We start from the raw sequence: 7,156 nt of genomic DNA on the forward strand, positions 1-7,156 counted from the left end.
CAGGAAATCATTCATACAGAATGAGTGAGCAAAATACAACTGCAGAAGGAGCCGGGGTCACGGTCCACCAGGAGTCTGACTTAGAGGGCTGTGAATCATTATCAAGTTGAGAGACTGGGCAATGTGTCACCTTGAAGAGACTTCAAGGAGTGATATATTGTGAGGATGTATCCCATGCTGGTACATATGTGCATCTCTCTGGAAAGATGTGCGGATAGATAATTTGGTACTTGAATGTCAGAAAATCCAGATTGGGGTTATTGTGAAGATGAGAGTACAGATTAGAATAAATCCGCAGGCCTTGTTTTATGAACATGAAATGTTATTTGTATGGATAAAAGCTTAAACTGGTGTCTTACATAAGATGCACTTTTATAGGCGTTTCAAATTTAGGGCCATCTTAAAAGTGTGAAATAATTCTTTCTATAGAAACATTATCTATATCAGATTTACTCCTGATAATAAAAGACCTAGATGCAGTGCTATGCCTCAATGTTATCCTATCTAATAAAAGAATAATATACAAAATGACCATCACTCCAATACACAAGATACTGCTTCATGTGGTCAAAGATGGCTGCCCTCATGTGGACACAATATAGCTGGCAGGGAAGGGAAGTTAGAGGTGACCAGGCCTGCAGGGGAGGGCAGTTAGCAGCAATCGGGCCAGCAGGGGAGCAGCTAGGGATTGATCAGATTGGCAGGGGAGTGGTTAAGGGTTGATCAGGCAGAGAGGCGAGCAGTTGGGTGCCCCAGTCCTGGATTGTAAGAGAGATCACAGATTGGAGAGGGTGCAGGCTGGGCTAAGGGCTAGGCTAAGGGACACCCTCCCCCTCATGCACGAATTTTGTGCACTGGGCCTCTAGTTTTGGAATAAATTTCTAAGAAAGTGTTGAAGGTAATTCCTGATTTTAAGTTTGTTGTCTATTTTTGTTGGGGCTGGAAATTTTTCTCTACAAATGGAACAGAGCTCTTTCATCCTTTATTTTTCAGAAACCACTTCATCATCTGCAGTGCAGACAACAGAAACCCAGCCTATCACACCACAGGAAACAAGTACGACCAGCTCATCATTGAACTCTTCTTGTCCAACAAGTAACTGTATTTTCTTTCCTAAAGACCTAGAGCATTCAAAATTTGAAAGTCATTGACATGTAATTAACAGCACATATTGTGACATGAGTGCTAACACTATAATCTGCTATGTGACTGAAACAAATGTCTTACCCTCTCTGAATCTGTTTTCATCATTTCTAAAATGGATGGAACATCACTGATCATGTAGAATCCTTGTGAGGATTAAAAGAGATGAAGAACTTGAGGCATAGGTATATGGGGATAAGTGATAGATACAATATCAACTATGACTATTACTTAGATGTCCAGAGTACACATAGGTGGCACTTTTAACCTGGTTCTAAGAATGGCCTTTGTGCTCCTAAAATTATAGGTAAGATTTTGTATGAATGCATACTTTTCTCATAAAGAAGAAAAAAGGGGTCCATTTTTACAGGTTCCATGGCAAAATTGTTATGAATCATACCTTACAGGGGAGATTAATAAATGCTCGTAACATGATTTAATTCTTACAATGCCTATTGCATTTGGCCATATGTACATATTTTTTGCCATACCTTTTATTCATTATTTCCTTTATCGCCAGAAAGCAACGCAAATATATTTCATGTTAATAGTGAAAATTCAATATATTTTTTATAATTATAACCAATTTTCTTTCTGTTGAACAGATGGGAATAGCATTGTGACCTAGCATTCAGATTGTGGTCGGAAATATAATGAAACTGTAAGCAAATTCCTTCCTATTTTATTAGCCATATTCACTTGTATGTCTCTCTGGAAACAAGTTATATTTAAAGATTACTTCTGTAAGGCTACCCCACAGATTGATTCTTTCAGTTTAAGCGATAAAGAAAAAAAGAATTTATTTCTTAAATAGGGGTCCTTTGATTAATTGGTAAAGTTCACATAGCTACAGGCAGACCAGCTTGTTAGTGATACCTGCTAAGTGATGTTTTACTCACACACATTCACACAACACTCACACTACAGACTTTCTCCTGGCCAAAAATTTGAACAAAAAAGAATGAACTAATTCAAGGAGAGTGAGTTGACATAACATTCCCAGGAAGACTTCAGTTAGCATTCGGGGAATAACATGCTTTGAGTCACTGTGGTGGCATGGAGGCTGTTCCAAACAAAACTATTATTAAGTGAAAGTGTGCTTGCTTTGACATATACTCCCCAGTATCCCTTTTCCAGCCTGAATGCCTTCCATATAGAAATTTTGAGGCCAATGCTGAGGGTTTTTTCTACCGGATGTAATAAGTTTCCCTATAGGATGACTTATTAAGATGTTAATGTGTTAAACAACTTTGTGATTGAGTAAATGACTAGGTAAAAGAGTCAGGATTCTGATTCCAGAGATTTAACTTTGATGCAGTAAGAAGCTTAATCCTTCTCACTGATCTTCTACTTGCTTTCTGTTAAAATATCTACCTTGTGGGATCTTTTTAGTATTAGAACTAAGCTATTGAAAGAGGCCTGGCATGATGCCTGGCGTGTTTTAAGCCTATCTAGGAGGGGGATACTTACAAACTGCACCAGGAGAGTTAAGTAAAATTTGCATTTCCACCTAATTGCACATTTTAAGTTCATTGTTAACCAGGGTTATGTCTATGAACGGCTACTTTCAGGCTAATTTCTATAGACATAGATAGAATTTTGAATTATGTTAAAAACATAAACACTATATTAAAGGCCAAATTTAATAATTCAGCACATTCAGATAGCATCAACAAGTGAACTTATCTATGAACAAAAATTGTTTTTTTTCTTTTAATATAAGAGGACATACCATAGCTTACTGAAATTTTAAAAACCAATATGGATAATTTACACCCTTTGAACTGTACATTTTGAGCTTTGACAAACACATGCACCCACAATAACCTCACACAAGCATATATAAAATATTTCCACATTTCCAAATACATATTGAGTTTCAAATTGTCTGAGAATTTCACCATGGTTACAACCTCAGGAGATCATTTGGTTTTTCCCTTCATGATCTAGAAGTAGACTAGAGCTAATAAAGACGAATGTGTTTGAGTATGTTATTTTAAGAAATGTTTTCTGCCCATAATTCTAACAAGATGCTTTTTCAATCTGCTGGTATTTCCTTAGCACATGAGCTTGAAACAAAATACACAGAGGGACACCAGTAAGTTGTACATTGGACTCGGCATTGCTGCCATGATATTGCTCATCATTTTGGCTGCCATACTTACCAAAAGTAAGTCGTTTGACCATTGTGCCTGAGGGAACAAAGTGAGGGAACAAAGTGAGATAGCCAAACTACCTGGGTCCAAGGAGCTTCACACACCATGTACTTTTGACTTCACATAACTTCCCTGTTTCATAACTTTGTTCCTTTTGTTTCTTAAAAATATTGGCCTGAAAAGAAAAAGTGAAATTTAAGTTCTCCATAGGAAAATAAAACACTAAGAAATAAGAGTTAGTTGGGTGGAGTTAGGATTTGGAAGGCAACAAACCACTGTACTAAACAGATTTGTTCCCCTCAAAGGCCCATTTTTGCTCCAGTGAAGGAAAATATTGTTGAGAGTCTTAAAACATTCACTTAAGCTGAAGGGGCAAATGAGACATTGGAGGGAAAATAGATTTCAGGCCAAGGTTGGAATAATGGGTTTCAAAAACTAGCCATGTCAGCCTCTATGAAAAAACCCCACAACTTCCCATTTAAAAAAATGAAATATGATTATTAAAAATTATATTAAAGTAAGTTTGGGCATGTGTGGGAATACGCTAAACCATTAATAAAAATGAGATAGTTTTCACACAAGTGCTTTTTTTGGGTTCTACAGAGTCAAAAGGTGTTATCTGAAATTATAGGGAAGAGTGTAATATGAGTTTTGTTTTTCTCTTTTAAAAACCATTCATCTAAATTTAATTTTTCTCTAAAATCAATGAAAAAATCCCAACATATCCTTGGGGAAGGATTAAGAAAATGAAGTAATAGCAAAAATAATATATATGTTTTAGAAATGGTCTCATGAATTCTTTGGCTGACATATTTTATTTTCTCTTCAACTCCTTCCCAATTTAGAATATTTATGTGGGAAAATAAAGGTGTTTCATAAAAGGTAAGCTTGAAAGGGTTTGTCTCAATGCTTTTTGATGTTCCCACTCTAATAAAAATAAAGAAAAAATACTCTCTGTTCCTCTCCCCTTTCTCCTGAACTCTCCATTTTACACCCTGGATCCTAAAAATTCTAGTTCATTGAGTTCCTTTCTCGCTGTCCACACCTTCCAGTGATATTTTTAGGTATCTATATTTCCCTGAAACTACTGCAGAAACAGCACCCTAACCCTAAACTCCCAGAGCAAGAGAAATCACAATAGAGTTTGATGAAATTAAGTTTGGATGAGTTGTTTGGTTTCTTCTTGATTTCACTCAGTGCTTAGTTTACTGAAAGCCTATTCTATTCCAAAGAGATGAACAAAACAGACACACAGAGAAGTATGTCACCAGGGTCCTTTTAGTGCTTCCAGGCAAATAGCATGGGGAGTATAGACCAGGGTAATAGGCTGTGTGGGTGAGCCTGATGGAGTAGGAGGCCACTGGCAAAGCTCTGGAGGAAGACAACTCCAGGCTGTAGCAGTCCCCCATCTCCTATTGTTCCACACCCAGCAAGCTCTGCTGCTTTACATTGATTATGTGGCCTTGCTTAAAGCCCAAACTGTACTAAAAGGAGCAGGGTACTTGGGGTTGGTAGAAATAAAAGGGGAGAGAAAGAGCATTTATAATGACACGTTTGGGGCAGCTATTTCACACTGACTCATTTTCAGCTGTTAACACCTAAATTGGTTCTCACATGTATGCCTGTTTCCTTTAAGGATCTGAGTTGAGTGAAGACTTTACATTTCAAATAATTTCTGGGCAAGCTCAGGTAATAAAAACCATCACTATGTACAAATTATAAAATAGCAGCTAAATCAAAACTCTACACACAACCTTTTTATATACTTGGTGTGTGAGTGTATGTGTTATGAAAGTCATCTAACTCATGGCATTCACATTTTGACCATAAAGACACAGTAATATTTTTGACACCATGATCCAGTACACTTATGTGAAACAGTATTTTACTACTTTTATACTCTGCTATTTTGTATTCTCTGTTTATCTAAATACAGGAAGTAGGCAAGTTCCTATATTTAATAACCCTCTATAAAGAGCACAATCCATAGTTGGAAATATACCAGCAAAACAATTTCATAGCCACCTTTGTGAATATGCATCTTGATTTAGTACTTCCATTTGATGTCCGATAACTTAGATTAAAAAAATATTTTTATTGATTTCAGAAAGAAAGGGAGAGGGAAAGAGAGCAAGAAAAACACCAATGATGAGAGAAAATCAATGGATTGCTTCCTGCATCCCCCACACTGGGGATTGGGTTGCAGCCCAGCATGTGCCCTGGCCTGGAATCGAACCATGGCTGAACCACTGAGCTATGCCAGCCAGGCCTGTCTTAGATTTTTGATTTATGTATCTAGTACATGGATCTCTTGAAGGAGAATCGTCTGAAAACATCTTAGGTGTTTTTTTCTAATCTTGCTTGTTAAACTTCCTCACAATATTATATTTACAGCTATGGAATCTCCTAGTCATTTATATGTTATGTGAATGGAGCTCTAGTGTTGCAAATAGTCAAAAGTGCTGTTCATTATTTGAAAATGATCTGCTTTTCACTTACTCATGTTATTCTTTTTGTAGCAAAGAACCTGTGACTGGAACTTCACAAAATGAAACTTCAGTGCACTACCAACCACATGGGAACCTTTGCTTTGAGAACGATCTTTACAACGTTTCTGAAGACCCAGCAGTCGTCTCTAAGACTTTAGGCCCTTGACTGCAGACTGCAATGACCAGATCTCACCATGTCAGTCCTTTTAAGCTCTAGGATGATTTTTCTGTCCATATTTCATGGCGTTCCAAACTATCTGTGGTGTTGGTTAGAGTGTATTCAACTCACACTGTGTAGTCAACCTCATTGGTAATTAGTCTTAATTTTTTTATATTAAAATTGGCTCAATTTTTCTGGTCATAGTAGAGCCTTCTCCTAAATATGAACTGAACACTTTAGAATTATATGTTCTGTACAGACCTTATGAATCCTGTATCCATCAAGAATTCTCATTGGGTAGACATGAAATGAACCAATACCTTGGTCACTAAAGCTGTCACAAAGGAGGGAATAGCACTTAAAGTTAGCAAATTCGATTTGTTACTTAAATGAATTCACTTGGAAGCATCCCATGATTAATTCTTGTTTGTTTGTTTTATCTGGCAATCAAAACATTAATTTCTTTTTTAAAAAATTTCTTTATTGATTAAAGTATCACATATTTGTCCTCAACCCCCATTCCAATCCCCCACCCCTTCCCACTCATGCCCCCACCTTCCCTATTGTCCTTGACCACTAGATAGACTCATATGTATGCACACAAGTCCTTTGGTTGATCTCTCCCTTTTATCCCCACCCTCCCTTTGCGGTCCAACAATCTGACCTATGGCTCCTTATCTGTTGGACTGTTCTTGTTCATCAGTCTTTGTTGTTCACCACTTCCCCTAGATAAGTGAGATCATGTCCTACTGGAAATATAAGAATAGAAAATGAGACAAATAATAATCGTTATGCTGAAAGGCATACGAATCAGTCTGTAAGTGAGTTTCTTTCTGGGCCAACAGTTCTTTTGAAACCCAGTTTCAATGTCAAACAGTTCCTTATGTGTATATGTCAGCAATGATATTTCAGTTCTGGATGGTGGACAAATGGTGGTAATGCAGGTCCTACCCCCTCTGGTTTGGTCCTGGGCAACCTGCAGTGATACCCAGCTGCTGACTGCTATTATGGCAAGGCGTTGTCAGTGTCTTCCATTTCTGGACTGCTTCTCTTCTGTCTTCATGGTTGGAGTAGTCCTGTCAATTTCTCTCTGTTGCCAGAATCCACTCTGAAAATATACAAACGTATTCTTGACCAAAAGTAAAAAAATGAATATTTTCTATAAACTTGACTTGGGATCCTTTTTTATTTTTTGCCCAAATGATTTT

The 7,156-nt window shown here is 37.3% G+C and overlaps 1 long non-coding RNA gene across 2 annotated transcripts; it reads left to right on the top strand.

The window, feature by feature from the left end:
• Positions 1-996: 996 nt before the first annotated feature.
• Positions 997-7,156, top strand: LOC311622969. Of its 2 annotated transcripts, none has more exons than XR_014795075.1 (4): positions 997-1,095; positions 1,749-1,804; positions 3,205-3,313; positions 5,819-7,156. It is a non-coding gene; the product is annotated as an uncharacterized lncRNA (long non-coding RNA). The 2 variants fall into 2 exon arrangements; XR_014795076.1 differs by lacking the exon at positions 3,205-3,313 and adding an exon at positions 4,145-4,181.

This window comes from Pipistrellus hanaki (assembly GCF_964339955.1).
Source record: "Pipistrellus hanaki genome assembly, chromosome: 5".
Lineage (NCBI taxonomy): Eukaryota > Metazoa > Chordata > Mammalia > Chiroptera > Vespertilionidae > Pipistrellus > Pipistrellus hanaki.